Genomic DNA, 16,321 nt, shown 5'->3' on the forward strand with positions numbered 1-16,321 from the left:
ACACTTCTAAATGAATGCTTTTACCCTATACAATATTTCACTTGTCAATAACTGTTCATATTGTTTCATGTAATGTTTTGTCGCAAATGTGCTAGTCAATGTTTCTATCTGTGCTGGTATTGATATGCCCATATTGCATGTTGTAAATTGGTGCAGATAATCAAAATGAATACACGTGAATGCAAATCTAAAGACGCTGAGGACTTTTATTGATCTCTCTCTATTGTTTTTCTGCTTGTTGCATCATCCAGCAGCGTGGATATCTCAATAAGCAAAACAATGCTAGAGACTACAAAGACCACGATGCCTTGGAAGTTCCTGTTCGGCTCTCTTCTCCGGTGTCACCTGGAGACTTGTCTTTGTCAGATTTAAAAAAGCTCTGTTCGAGAAGATCACTGGTCTCTCTCTCTCTCTCTCTCTCTGTTTTTTCTTCTTCTGCGAACTGCTCTTCTAACAACAGCTGTCAATGTGAGACCTGACTAATATTTAAGTGCGAAGCAATGGTGATGAGCTTTTCTTGTGAAAGCATCCTTGATCTCTTCCTGTTCCTAGCCGCACATCACAGCAAACGTGGCTGGTAACTGCAAATGAATTCAGACAAACGGTGCCAACAGAGTATGTGTGTAACACATACAGACTGGCAAATGAAACATGTAAATATGAGATTATTGCAATCATCTACAATGATCAACAAAGCTATAATCTATTGACAAAAACAGAAGGCGACTCACAGCATTTTTGCGTTTTTCGAAATAAACCCAACACGCTTGTGTGCACTGTGAGGCATTTAGCTAACAAGAGCAGAGGGCTCGTGCGTGTTTGAAATTCTGGTGAAACATCAAGAAGTAACGAGTCAACGTGTCGTTAATTAAGCAGTTTATAAACTATATGTTTGTTTATTTTATCTGCGTAAGGCACCCAGTGTTCTGGAAGTCACATTCCGGCGCACAACAGCATAAAACAGATCCGCTCGGAAAGGCTAATATTTATTCTCCTTAAGCTCTGCTAAGCAGTGTCTCCATTAGCGTTTAGCACCCCTGAGAGTTCCCTTCATCTGTACATTTTCGAATACTGCCGTGTCAGCGAGCCACGGCGGGGGAGGGAACGGAGAGACGCGCGTCTGCCCGGAAAAAAAAACAAAAAACGTCCCGGCCCGAGCGCGGACTCGGCGAGGAGAATCGGCCGCCATTTCATTACCTTTCAGCCGCCGTATGATCGATTCCCCGGGCCTGACAAAAAAACGACGGTCCAGAAGCCACCGCACAAGCAGGCCTAATTTTCTTTTCTCTTTTCCAATTACGTGGCATCGTCGGGGAAAAAGAAATGACTGTGCATTTCTTTTGCAGGTTTTTTTTTTCTTTTTTTTTTGTGCCGGTTTGCTGATACGGGGGAAAAAAACAAACAATGAGCTCTGAAGTTGTGTGCAGACCATTTAGAAAAAAATTTTTTTTTTTAGCTACTTTTATAATTAGGAATAAATATTTATGTGTACAATTCAATCGTTTTTTTTGTTATCCCTGCAGAGGGCGAGGACAGCGAGGAGATTTTTTTTTTTTTAAAGTGCATTGTTACGGCGCGAACGTTTTTTTTTTTTTTTTTTTTTCCTGCGCTGCTACATTAAATTTATAAATGCATTCATTTGATGCGCCGGCAGCACCGGGCTCTTCTATCTGCTACGGCTGTGATGTAACAATGGGGGGAGGACGGCTCCGCTGAATTAGCTGTGGGACTCTGGTGCCCCATTACCATGTCTTTTCAGCGGCTGTTTGTTTGCCTCCCCGCTCGCAGAATTTAAAAAATGGCAGAAGGAATCGGAATTGTAAGTGGCAACTCCTAAGCATAATAATACACATTTCAATAGCCCGTTCCCCCCCCCCTCTCTCTCTCTCTGTGCTGCCTCCAAGGGCCCCCCTGGCACATATGTTTTTGATGATAAATTTTCGGTGGGGGGGGGGACGGCATTGTGCGCTCATAAACCTATTGTGAGAAAAATAGTTTAAAAATTTCCCCTACAAAGCCTCTTCCATCAACAGCACTGTGTGGTCCCTGTTATATTGGATTAGATTAGATCGGATGTGGACGTGGGCGGGGTTATTGACAACGGCCTATCTGTAAGCATTGGTCGGGTTGAAAAATGATGACAATAAAAAAAAATTTGCTGTTTAGATTGGCCCCGGAACATGAATATTTCAGGCACCGGGAGAGTGAATAGCAGTCTTATCTGCTCCTCAGTCCTGCAGTTCGTCCCATAGCCAGCCTGGATTTCTATCGTTCATATCGCCGTCAGTACAACCTGCTTCCAGGTGATCACTGTTTTCGGTTTTCTCCACCCGCACTAGAGCATCGTTGATATTTCCGCGATGAGGTGGTTGTGGCCTTATATTAATGGTGATAGTAGGCAGAGCAGAGTTTTTTGTTTTTTTTTTTGGGAAAATGGGACAGAAACGGGACTACGCGTTGGTACAGTTCCGCCAAGCCCCAAAGCCAGCCTTATCCCTCTGAGACAAAGGCTGCGACAGTCTGGTGGTGTGTGACAAGATTCACAGCCTGTAATGGCCGTTGTGGCTGAATGATTAATGGTGTTTAGGAGTGCCCTCCCTCTCGGCGGGGGCCGGGGGCGGGCGGGGCGGGCGAGCACGACCGTGTACGACTCTGTCAATCAGGTGAGCGGGTAGTCACGTGACGAGCTGCCTGTGTGGTCTCGTCCACACCCCCCCGGTCGCTTGGTGTACGTCCGTACGCTGCTATCCCTTCTCATTTCTGAGACCTCTGTGATTCCTTCACTGAAAGGACCGGGATGCTTGGGATACGCATGTGCTGTTCAGAGATGGATTATGCCGATTCCGATGCTAAAAAGATGCTTTTAAAATGGTACCGGTGCATGAACCGATACCTTCTTTTAAAATAAAGATTTTTTTAATTGTTAAACTATAGTTTATACTTATACTTTATTCTGTTTCACTTTTGGCATTTTGAAGTTTGACGATAGCTAGCTAGCTTGCTAACGGTATCTGCTGTCCCTGACTGAGTGGGCAGTGCGAATGTAACATCAGCTAGTGAAGGCATGGGGCAGTGGAGTTATGTCAGTGGGTACCGATCCAGTAGGTACTGGTTGTACGGGAACCAGTGCCATAGTGGTTCCGGGTTTCAGTATTCTACCCTAGTGCTGTCCCATTTTTCATTTAGGGTGCCCTTACATGTGTGTAATTACATTGTAATAACATGTATTACAGGAGTCTGTACTAATAAACTGAGCAGAAATAATATTTCTATGTAGAATTAATGTTTGTAAGCGCTCAATATTTGATAAGTTACCCTTTAGCGTACAGAATCTTTGATGTGTGGTAACCAGATGTTGAAGGTACTGCAGACTACCTGGACAGGATGCCAGTTTGTCTGATGCGTATCCCCAAGTCATCTGAGCATCAAACAGAGAGGGAAAGGGGTACTATTTTGGGTCAGGGCACAGTCAAGCAAAAGCCAATGCATTTTAAATGCTTCATGTTATGAAAAATGTATGCTCTGCAAACTCTCTCTCTCTCTCTCTCTCTCTCTCTGTCTCTCTCTCTCTCTCTCGCTCTCTTTTAGTGTGAGTCTTATGTACATTTCCTCTCTAAATACTTACTTTTCATTTGCTGGTTCAGAAAACTGGGGAGAATGCAATCAGATCTGGGTATTTCAGCTTCTGGTGATGGAGCGTTCACCATTAAGGCCTCAATGCGATTAGCTGTGCAAGCTTTAAACCTGTCCTCCCACCAGTCCGTGCAGTCTATAAGCGATATTATAGTGCCATTATCATCATCATTTGTTTTTAGACTAGGTTCTGCTGAAAGAGAGAGAGAGACAGAATGGAGATTATTGAGGGATTTTAACTTTACAATGAATTTCATTATGTCCCCATGTGAACCAATTCAACTGGGATACCCTTCAGCATCCTTAGATTTGCCTTTTAACTATTTATTGATCACTTGATGAACACCCTTATTCCCGTTAATTTGTCTAAGCCATACACGAACATGTAACATGTACACCGCTTGCTTACGAACAGCCCTTCTCTTCAGTGTTAGGCTAATGTTTGTTCGATTTTGATGCCATATTTGATGATAGGGATTGTATTAAGTCGAGTCAATTTCCAGTGACATTTAATATTGCAGCTGTTAAATGGACATTTACCTCCATAAAATCGCTTGCACTGGTCATTGCTGTATTGGTTAATGTCCCAGTTATTTAAAAGACTCACCGAGTTCCTATTGGAACATACTATATGTAATTTAATCGCCGTTCTTATCTCTATAGAATTTATTTTTACTTCAGTCAGATTAAGGCTTTTAATTAACTCATAGCCTACTGGGGCAAGGTACGTCACAATAGGCTAATGGGGGTACACATGTACTCAGGCACTGAACCAGCCACTTCCAAGAAGTTTTGATCATGACAAATTTAAGGTCAGGTTTCAATTCAATTTGATAATTGACTTCAACACACATTGTTGTAGTTATTCAATGTGGCATATACAATTCATATGCATGTTTGAACCCACTTTAAATATATTTATGACCATATATATGATTTTCCTCAAAATAAAGGTGGCTCAAGTGCATAAGATGGATTTGTTTTGCAGACTTTTGCCCATCATTTTACCATCATTATTAAAACTACTCTTGGCCTCCATGTTCTTAGGGATGATGGTGTCAGTGAAGGGTCACTGCTGCTGGGGTTCACGAATAAGCTTAATAATACTAATGATGATGATGATGATGATGATGATGATAATAGCAGTGTGGCGTCATACTTGACAAGGCGTTTAAAATAATTGAATGAATCATTAAATGTAAAAAAAAAAATTATTCAGCCTGAGGACTAAATAGAAACTTCAATTGTCATGCTTTCATTCATTTATTCATTTATTTATTCATTGTAGCCTACTTTTGCGCATATTTGCTGTTCAGAATGATTTAACTAGACCGCAGCCTGAAATATAAATGTCTTCCTCTTCAAGACTTCGGGTCTTCTCTGCCCACCACAAGGAGGCGATAGGTATTTGATTTTTAGAAAATAACCCCCCCCCCCCCAAAAAAAAAGAGAAAAAAAGCATTACCACTCTCTAGCTTTACACCGGCATTCCAGTATTGAGCTTTGTAGAATGCAAGTATTCCCAAAATTGCGCAACGACCGAATTATCGGGCACTCCATTGAATTACTGCACTTTCATTCCTGGTGCTGAAGAACAGCACCCTCGCCGAGATTTCCCCTGTCACTGTATTCAGACGCGAGTGTAATGAGAGAACGCGCGGGACTGGGAACTCTTGCAGCACGCTCTTCATCGATTTCTGGACCCTGCACAGACAGACCCTACACCACTGCAAATCAGACGTGGGACTTTTCCCAAGCAATACGAACGGCTCGCCTGATAAGGGGTGATACATCGCGGGGGAAACTAGAATACGTGGAAAATGCAGCAGTGCCCCTCTTGCGCAACCGAGTGAAGGATTCCGGAAAAAATGGAAGTTATTCGTGTCTGTCTAAAGTAGAGGCGAGTCTTCAAAATCTTAGCGGGCTGAATGATAACACGAAGAACCGCTGAAGTAACTCCGAAATCTGTTCTACCCAGCTGAGATTTCATTTGGCATTTACAGAGGAATTACCCGAAGCATTTGTGTTTATTTATTCACGGAAACCTGTATTCATCTGAAGTAAGAAGCAGCGTTTACCACAGTTGTAATTTATTCGTATGGTCGGTAAAGTGTGCATATGCTGTTTTGAATATTCTGGAAAAAAAAACATTCAAAATGAGCTGATTTGCACCATGAAACGCAACTAAAGCATACTTTAACAAGTGGAGATATCTTATAGAAAACATCTTGGTTGGACGGCGAGTCAAAGGATATTAGTATCAGGTAAGATGAATCGAAGTCTTTTTCGAAAATTGTTTAATTGTGTGTGTGTGTGAGAGAGAGAGGGGGGGGGGGGGAGAGGGAGAAATAGAAATGTATGCGTGCGCGCCGGCGTGCGAACACACGTAAATGCATGGTATCAAAACAGATAAGTTCCTTATACCACCAGATGAAAGGTAGTAGGCAATTGCAACGATAGTAGGCATGCATACCTTATCGAATTTAGCCTCTGAAATCTGTATATACCGATTCATACTTTCTCATAAGATACATAAGCTTACGTATTAATTGCCACCTCTTATTTCCTTGCATGTTCACAAGATAGGAGTAACGGTTTCACGGTGACATCAAATTGTCTTTTGGACAGAGGTGGTGGTGGTTTGTTCAATATCCGAGTTAAACACTAATTATAGGCTACTCTTGGTTCTCAAATAGCTTAGACATCGCGCATTTTTTTGAAGCAAGTGAACTCTTTTTGCTGGTCCCTATGCTATTTATTGAACAGTCGTGGATAAATTGACACTTAGGGGTAAATCCAGACTTAGGCTATATGGTTGTGCGCGGTTATAGTAATTTGTAAGATGAATCAAGCAATGGGTTTTATTTAACGTCTTTGATTTCCCTTTAATCAAATCACAGTCTCTCTGAAACCGTAAAACACAAGGAGCCTACACAGCAGACTAATCATAGTTTTGTATCACATCCTGTCCTTTTGCCGAAATATATTTGTGGTCTCGGACCTTTTAAGTTGCCACAGGGCTGAAACTACAGGCGCACATCAATCCAGATGAGAAGCGGGCTGCCGGTGATGGAGTCTGTCTGGCCACATTGATTTATACAATAAAGTAACTCCATAGATCAGGCTCAGGACTGGAGATCGACTTTGGCCAGACTTTAACTGTCACTTTCAGCGTCGCTGCACATCTGTAATGCCGTAGGAGCAACGCGGGTAGAGCCGAGAGGATAGCGCTTACGAATCCAACGGGAAATGAAGGATCGCAAACCGCGCGCCTGTTCCCGAGACAATTTGGGGGAAACTCGCTTTATATTTCGCAGTTATAAATTTGACAATTATAAGATAATGGGTCTCCCAAAGAAGCATCATTACCGTCAGCAGCATCATTCGTTTTCGCCACCACCTTCTCGAGATAAAACCACTCTGCAGACGTGAGCTAAGCAACACTTATAGCCTACTATCGGAAAGAAAAACGCACTTGCTATTCACCCGTCATGAGCTGACAGGACCGTTATCAGACATTTCAAGCAATGGGACCCCTTTTAGATAAGGTTATGTTTAATGTCTAATTTTGGGATGAGGTCTGTATTTCTTTCTTTTCTTTTCTTCACTGCGCACTATAGCAGATGGACTACACCATAATATATTGCTCTATCAGAGACACTAGAGCTTTGCTACAAAACTACCCACTTGCAGATTTCTGACTGGCCGCTGAATATACGCTATGTGCTTTAAGACACAACATCTGGCAATTCATACGAAAAGTTAAGCCCTTTTTTGCTGCAGTTTTGATGAAGAGTTTTACGGCTAACAGAAAGAAAATAAGTAACGGGAGATGGTAGTGACGAACGTTCCTTTCCCTAAATTATAGTCAAACATCAGCGATTGAAAAGGAAGGTGGAGTTGTACATAAAGCGACCTACTCTATGCTGGGTCAGGAAATTATGGAGGGCGAAGTAATAGGCTTCATATCTCAGTTTATTCCAAAGCGTTCCTTTTATATTGGTCATGTTGCATAAGATAATTCCAGTTCATTATCTGATATCACAAATATCTGATATGGAAATGTGTGGGTAATAGTGTGAGATCTAACACGAGGGCTCCATCGAGTGTACAGGGGCGGATGGGTGCCCTTGGTCGTTAGATTCTGTAATAAAGAGATTGCGAGATATTCAGAAACGGTTCTTGTCTGTAATGTCTGTATGAAGAGAGAGAGTCAAAGGTACCCCTCGTGGGTTTGACAGGTATATGCGGCACTCAGATTGCTTTTTATTTAAAACATTTTTTTTAGAACATTTCAAAGAAAGTAAGAGGAAGTACGAGGCAGAGCGCAGTGATTTATAAATCAGTAAGTTGGGCGAATTTAAACCGAGCAGATTATGAGCCAGATACACCGTTGATTAGTCTGTCCTACACTCACACTGATCTGCCTGCGAATGACATGTTAGATTATAAAACTGAGAAACGTAATCAGTTGAGAAATGACATTTTAGTTTAAAAATACTTTATAAATAACTGTCACTTCAAATGTATTTAAGATAAATATAAATGATTATTTTGAAGTTGAAGACAATATAAATGTATTAAAAAGTGTGAAAGTATGAACTGCTCTTTGTGCAGTAGTTACAAGAAGATACAGAACAAGATGCAGTGTTTGTGCGTATGCTGTCTGTGAGCCAAAGATATCCATCATGTTTTTTTAGCCAAGAAATATACTGTTGAACAAAAGCTTTCCTGTGCTGGCAAAGTTGCAGGAGATTTGGCCTTGGCCTGCCCTTGTTGACAAGTTCCAGTTTCTCCTCAAAAGTCCTTCTGTAAAATGGCACTGATGGCAAATTTGTGACAGTGTCTGCCTCTCCTGACACGTCTCTAAATCTGCAAGCCAGCTGCCTTCAAAACCCCTCTCGCAGAACTTTGGAAACTACTGCTAAATGCACAAATATGTACGATCCTGCTTTGTCCCTGTGCTATCCCCTTCTCCAGAATTACCTCTCAAATCAAACAGGGGATTGGATGAAGCCCAAGCCATTCTTTTTACAGGGCTAGTTGCAGAGTAATAGGACCACACAGAAATACAACATCTGCCATCTCTTGACTTGTAGCCGGCCAAGCAAAGTTCAGTTACTGTGTGCAGTGTACCTGTACCTGAGGGTCCTAGCCATGAAATAAGTTTGGCTGAGTGCCTCCTTTCCTAAACAGTACAGTAGCAAACATTACCCCAGTCAAATAGCGAAAAGACTTACACTACTATGAATGAGATGCTCAAATATACACATACAGGTGATTAGGAAATGCCAGGGTATACGAAGTCATGGAATGCAAATGGGTCTTCACAGAAGTCTGCATTACAGGTCGCCTCGATCTGTGCATGCTTTAAATTTCTTTTTATATCAATTTTTGATGGTTTCAGATACTATCTGACCAGACAAGATGAGTTCTGTTGAAGATGACTTATATTTTGTTCAGCCTGTGCTCCAGTGAAAATAGAGCTGTTCCAACTGCATGGCAAACTACAGTGGAATGCCATTCTACGATCTTCACCATTGCTAGCATTACCAGAGCATTGAGCTATATCTGATGGATTGTCTGTCTTAGTCCGTATTTGCCATATGAAGTAGACCTTTTTTTTTAAATTATTATGCTTAAGGAAGCAAACATTGGAGGCTCTTTGTGTGGAAGAGAATGGGTCTAATGGCAGTTACTAACTGTCATGCCAAACCTTCACATCTGCTCTCCTTCACAGTCACCTCTTGCATGAGGAGTGAACCGGGATGAGGCTCCATTTTCACTCCCTATGACGAAATTTACCGACTGCAGTGTACATTTATTTTTACCAGTTTCATTTGGGGGATGGATTTCACTGGGAAAAAAACCCCAAAACATTCCAGTTTTCACAATCTCCTTGTTAGTCAATACAGAATCATTCCAATCTATTTATCCCGGCAGAGTGGCCCCCAAGGGCCATATACTGCAGCGTTCGGCCCAAACGGGGAAGATACAGAACGCTCCGGGGATAGAAGAGATGGCCGGGAAAACTAATGGCGGAAGTTTACCTCCTGTGTCCTCGAGAGAGAGAGAGAGAGAGAGAAAGTGAGAGAGAGAGAGTTCCAGTACCCGTGCTACAATACGGGCTCCTACAATATCGGACAAAAAAAAAAAACAAAAAAAAACGGCGACTAAATGAAAACAGATGGAGGCGCGGATCCCGGAGAGGGGACCGGCTCGCCTTCGCCGCCACCATTTATCATCGTCAACCTGTTCATCATGAAGACTTTACTTTTAAATGGAGAGCCAAGCGCAGGGATCCTGGCTGAAATACTAATTTATGATGTTCGGGGAGAGGGGAAAAAAAAAGGAGCTCTTCGGGGTTTATTGTCGCGGTCCAAACCCGGGCCTTAAATTGGTTTCCACCAGATGCCTTTTATACGTGTGTCAGTGGGTAGCAGGCCACCGCACCTTAGCAGTGCTACTCGTGCAGCGGTGACATGTTTATATGCATAATAATTGAAATGTAGTTGTCATTAGGAATAAGCCTTTCAAAGAGGGGAGGGAGGGTGGGTGGGTGGGTGGGGGGGGGGGGGGGGGGGGGCTGGCGACATCAGTCCACTGCAAGCTGGGGAAGAAGTTGTTTATGTAAACATAAATCACAGCCGAACTGCTGAGAGATTCTTCCTCTGCGAGCCGGCCCTCCTCTGAACATGGTAATAGCTTTAACCAGAGGCTCAATGGATTTATTCGCATGAATATTGTAAACAGGCATTTATAATTAAGTTTTACAAGTGCAAATCCTGTTTTGAAGCGTGCTTATAAGATCGCCGGATGGAATGAAAAACCCAAAGGGAAAGGTTACTTAGCATTTTAATGGCCTGCACAGTGGATGAGGCCATTCCGGAAAATGGAATAAAATAAAGATTTAGAGGGCAGCGCAGTATTCCTTCTGCGGCTCGATTATTGTAAATGTGTGACCGTGTACCGTGTGTCGTTTTGGACGCAGCCGACGGCTGCTTTGGCCGCTGGATGAAGTCGTGACCGGTCAGAGGGTTTTGTTCGTCCGGTGTTATGTAATTGTTTTGGTTATACGATTGTCACGATGGCCAGTTTTACCTCTCGAAAAGTGTGCTGTGTGTGCACCATATAAAGAATTTTGATTACGATGTCCGATAATTTTTCATCCGTATCTGCTGATGCTGGTTTTAACCCTTAAAGGTGTAAGATCATGCATATATGATTAGAATGCAACTGAAAATTCTAATGCTGATGCAACAATCACTACTGGTAACTGAAAGCAGTGATGTCCTAGAACACTAACTTTGGGGGGGAAAAAAACATTCTAAAAAACCTTCACTTCAAACTGTTGAAGGAGTTCTGTTTCTGGCCACACATGTAGTCCTGCCTGATTGTCCCTCATGTCATTTGGAGCATCTGTTGAAAAAGCAAAGAGATGGTATCTTATGTTAATGTCTTGCACATGAAGGACATCTATGTGATCAAATCAATTGCAGCATAATTGTATTTGCCCCTTATAGTGCAATACCTGCCTTAGACCTGTTTCAAAGCAGTCTTCTCTGCTTTTGTAGCATTGCTAAAGGTGCAGTTTGAAAAGTATAGCACAATTCAGTGCTGTGAAGATGTACTAGACATTCTTTTCAAACCAATCAGGTTTTTCCTTCATATTGTCCATAAAGGTGTAGTTTGAGAAGTATGCACACCTCCATGGCTCTGAATTGAACCTAAACCTGTTTTTTTTATTAAAAAATATGGACCCTGTTATGGTGACGATAGTAGTGCAAACAAACACCTGGGCACAAGCGAAATCGTTCATTTCCATTGCAAATGGAAAAACGTTCAAACCAGTTTGGTTATTTTGCGGCCCCCGATAGAGACATTGGCATCCGCTTTGGGGCGGGCCGCGACAGTATGGAGGGGGTGTGCCAAAGGATACATTTGGCTCGCTGCTGATTCGGTATTCAGTTATTTGTTTTAGATTCCAACCCGCCCGTGCCACCTTTTTAACTCAAGCGCAGATGCTCGGCGCTATTTTCGGTTCCGTTAGCAATGGGCACACGTGAACATGTGGGGTAGACAAGCACTCACAAAAGGACTGTTTGAGATGGCCGTCAGAGAGAGAGAGAGAGAGAGAGAGAGAGACCGCTCTATGCAAGGCAAAAGATACGGGTCTGTTAAATATATGTTGGCACAGTAGAACCTCTTAAGATTAACGTATTGGGAATGATGGTTCTTTGAAAATGAAATGTTGCTATGGTAACTATGGTAAGAATTTTAATCCTTTCATTGGAATTGCTATATTAGTATGCTTATATTACTACTTAAATGACTTTAATTTAAAAAATACTACTCTAATTTTGTAGCCCTAAACCTTAAACTAACATCTTTTCACCACTTCAATTCTTTAAATGCGTCCATACTGCCATATATACACTGAAGCAATTCCGGTTAATACCTTGCTCCTGGGTGCAGTAGAGCCTCTCCTGGGAATCTAACCTACAACTTTGGGCGTAACAAGCCTGTTAAAGTTCCCTAACTATAACTTTTACACTGCTTCCCAAGATATCATGATGTAGTCTTTTTTACATTGGAATCGTAGTGGCTGCAACAAGTGCCTGCATATAGTTTTATGTATTACTGTGCAGCAAAATGTCCTTTGCTAATTCAACTCTAATAGATGGCCTATGACTCAAATTGGGACCATGTGTACTCCATAAGAGTTGATTTAACGCTGAACATTTTTGCTGTGTGTCGGTCAAGAGCACGGTAAACGAAGAGCGGTCGGCCATGTCTTTCTTGAATGACCAGTGACTGCGTAGCACGACACCTTCGATTTGAAATATCCGATAGGTAATTGAATAGCAGCGCGCACAGGAATCATCTGAGTTAAAGCTCACGCGTAACGGACATTTTAATTTATTGGATGAGTTGAGTGCGGCTCTCAGTGTGAGGCGTAGCTCCATGGATGTGGTTTCCTCAGTGTGATGAGAGCCACCGCATCGTGTGACGCGTGAAGTTGTAGGCCAACCAAGTTAATAACGCCAGCCTTGCAACGGTGATCTTCGGAAAATGGATGTCAGCCATTATGTTCTATAAATAGCCCCAGAAGCACTGCGGGGGGGAGAGTCCTGCAGGAAACCTGTCAATTAAAGGTGCCACCTCTCAACTATAGGCCGTTGCCTAGTGAAATCTGGCCCTTTGACCCGCCCACTGTCTGAGAACCAGCTTCAGTGATTTGCTCTGCCAGCTTCCGCCTGAAGTTCTGCAGTCCCATTGGACAGCACCGAGTCTGTGTGTTGTGGTTACTGTACATTCGTGGCTGTAATTAAGCTTGCTGAAGATGCAGGAAGACAGGCGTTAATCTTCTTTCATTATCACTTATGTTAGGCACTTCAGTTAACATTAGTTTTTTTGGTGTGTGTGTGTGTGTACATTTTCTTTTAAAGGAAACACTGTTGTGTGGTTCCTTTACGGATTTTTATCACATCCTTATAAAAGAAACCGTTTAGTTATACAGTTTGATCAGTAAAATAAAACCCTGTCTTCTCACTAGCTGATTTGTAAATTAAATCAAACACAGATACTAATGTGATTTCAAATGGGTCATTAAGTATACCAACCATATCTGGTTTCAAATGGCGTTGTAGTAAATCAGTGAACGCACATACATTATGGATAATTATGATATATTAATGAGACATATGGTAATTCCATATGGAGAAGTCACTGCTGGTAAATCTCTACAAACAAGGGGTTTTGGAGCAGGTCGTACCCAACGCATATATCATTAATTTTCTCTCTTTAAGTGGCTCCTACTAGTTCTGTTAACCTTTTCCTGTTTAAGATGCAGCTTTCGTAGCATTGCATAATAATAAGAGCAGTAGGCCAATGAGCGGGAATGTTTATCAGGAGGCATAATGCATATCTCCACACGACGAATGTCTCCAGGGAACAGACACCGTGTCAGGTCCGCGTTGGAAGAGGAAGCCGGTCATATTTCGCGAGTGTTCACTTGCACGTCTCAGCCGAGAAAGATTGTCCTTCTTAGCTCAGAGAGTGGCTACTTTTGCACAGTTTCACAAGAGCCATTCCATCTGCCGTCTTATTGGCTGCTGCCACTGCTCCTTAGCCACTGTAGCCGAGCGGGTCACTGGAGAAACGGGGAACAATCTGTGTGAGCCGTCCTCGGCGGCCGGGGTCCGACTGGCTGACAGCGTGCTGCTGAAACACGGGGCCATGAATTATTCATGAGCACTGTACTGTTTTGGGGCCCGTGAGCATCCAGATTTTCCTGCATGACTGGAATTAAAAAAAAGTTTGATGCTTCCTTAAAAATTTTCACTTGAATGGGCATTTTTGAAATTTAAAGGTAATTTTATTATTTTTTTCAGGTAATTTTTTGTGTTGTAGATTTGTGTTCGATTTTTAAAAAATAATTGTTTTGTGTTGTAGATTTGGCGAGTGATTAGGCTCTATTTACGAGCGCCCCCGCGCAGCGTAGCGGTCCGTCTGGTGCACCGTTGTTTCCCCACGGATGAGAGTTTCGTTCACCCTGCCCTCAAATCGTTCAGCTCAACAGACGCTGGAGCGGAACTGAGGGAGCTCAGGAGCGGAATTCAGCCAAGTGAACGCCGCTCCTGAAATTAACGAAAGAAATGCTAATGAACCGAGTTAGCGTGCTGCTAAACAGACCGCGTCGATGCGCCTCCCGAACCGAAGCACCTGTCCACTCATCGCGTAAGTCCTCTCGACCTAAAGCGCGTGGGCTTAATTCCGTCCCGCTCATGACACGATGGGCATTAATTAAACAGGGCTCTTGTCGTCGAATGTAAGTAGACACAAATACAGCCGCGCGCACATTTCCTGAGAGACCAGAGGATTCCTGTATGTGTGGTTTTTTTTTCTTTTTCTTTTTTTCAAAGGCCACTCGCTGTAGAGACCGTTTCCCCGCTGGCGCTGATTTTATTGGAAGTGGCTTAATGGTGCCACGACGTGTGTCCCTTCCACCTCTGTCACTTGGATACAGATGTCCAGGCCTGGCATTCAGGCTGGAAACACCGCATCGGGCATTCCGAGTCTCCACAAGACCTCTTCGACTTGAAAGATTTAAAAAGGATTCGCCTGCATAGAACACGTCACACATGATCTTCTGTGTATTAAACTTGCCGTCAAGAGGCCATGTGACGTGTTATTTAATTTAATGATCTTTGGGAAGAAATCAGTTTTTTCTTTTTTTCTCAGAAATGAATAGTATAAGAATCATACTAGTCTGCATAGCCAGTCTAGGTAACAAAGATATATCTCAATGTCCATGTAGTCAGGGACGGCGGGGGGGTTGGGGGATGGTCCTCCTATGCCGCCACTTGTGTTGCATAGCGATTGTTGGTGAAGAGGCAGATGAAGAGGCAGATGAAGAGGCAGAAACAGTGCAGCGGAGCGTCTGAGCGGCTGCGTCTCAGCGCTCCAGGTCAGGCTGTTTGATGTGGCGCTTATCGGCCTGCCATCCGCTAGTCAGCCGGGAGAATAATGTTCTTTTCAAACTCCGCTCGAGAGGGAGGCGCAGCGCGGAGTTAGGTGTGTGGGGTCAGACAGACAGGAACCCCGCGAGGGGGGGGGGGGGGGTACGGCTCTTCGGCCTCGAACCTCGCCAGGCCCCTGTCAGCGCTGGTGATTGACGTATAATCTCAGGCTCACCGAAGGCTGCTCAGGTTCGGGCCCCCGGCCCCCCGTCACCCGCGCGGCTGCCTTTCGGCGAGCCCTTCCTCCGCCGCCGCCGCCGCAGCATCCAGAGGTGCATGCTGGGATAAAGAGGGAAATGGAGGGGATCAGTGAGCTCGCGTGCGAGGTGCTCCTGCAGCTGAATGAGCCTTTCCGTGGAAGCAAAGGGAGCCTGTTTAACACAGACGTTCCGGTAACATAACGGGGACAATTTAAGTGCAGATATGTTTACTGTGTGACTGACAGGGTGGGCGGGCCTTCAGCTTCACCATTGGTGAGATAATTGCAGCCGGAGCCGTGTAATTATTCCTGGCTACTAATCAAGAGATTGATGTGCCGCAGAATGCCTAAAAGCAGGCATTGATTCTCGGCGGTCTGTGAGTGTGCGTGGGCAGGGGTTGGTTTGCATTCGATCTTTAGTGGTTAACTGGTTATTTAAAAAAAATAAAAAATAAATAAATACACGTTTTCTCACTCCCAAATAAATTTTTTAAGGAAATTATCACTCGGTTGTGCGTGCCATTTAGCCTACTTCAACATGCTGTTTTTAAAAAAAAAATAACACGTTGGGCCAACTCCAATTTCGAGGCTGAAAATCTGACGCCAGTCCGCTTGCTGAAAGGCCTTGACGCGCGCGCTGGCATGGCATCCGCGTGACGTGGGTCGCCCCTTGCGTGCGCTGCACGCCATGCTAACGAGCTGCGCCGCAGAGTGCTACGGCAGCTGCTAATTGCTGTGACAGAACTCCTCGCTGCATCTCCCCCAGTAGCCTCCCAGCGCTGGCCCAGCGGCGGCGAGGCTTGGCGTGGGGAGCGGGCACCGTGGCACGGGCTTGCCACAGCTGCAAACCCCCCTCCCCTCCCACCCTCCCCCAGCTCTGCGCATTTTCCCCGAGCTTCTTCAGATTAGCGCTTCCTGCTAAGCATGGGCACAGAGGGAGAGAGAGAGAGGGAAGGAGGGAGAGGGT

At 43.8% G+C, this 16,321-nt stretch overlaps 1 protein-coding gene across 4 annotated transcripts in view; it reads left to right on the forward strand.

Moving 5' to 3' along the window:
* The window catches only part of il1rapl2 (interleukin 1 receptor accessory protein-like 2), a 324,225-nt gene that overhangs the window by 70,690 nt on the left and 237,214 nt on the right, over positions 1-16,321 (forward strand). Inside the window, exon 1 of one of the 4 annotated variants that reach the window (XM_064329379.1) lies at positions 5,091-5,897. The exons of the other annotated variants lie outside the window; for them this stretch is intronic. The gene's annotated coding sequence lies outside the window, so the exon portion shown is untranslated. Of the gene's footprint in view, positions 1-5,090; positions 5,898-16,321 lie in introns of those variants that run through there. 4 annotated transcript variants of the gene reach the window in all.

Source organism: Anguilla rostrata, chromosome 3, assembly GCF_018555375.3.
Source record: "Anguilla rostrata isolate EN2019 chromosome 3, ASM1855537v3, whole genome shotgun sequence".
NCBI lineage: Eukaryota > Metazoa > Chordata > Actinopteri > Anguilliformes > Anguillidae > Anguilla > Anguilla rostrata.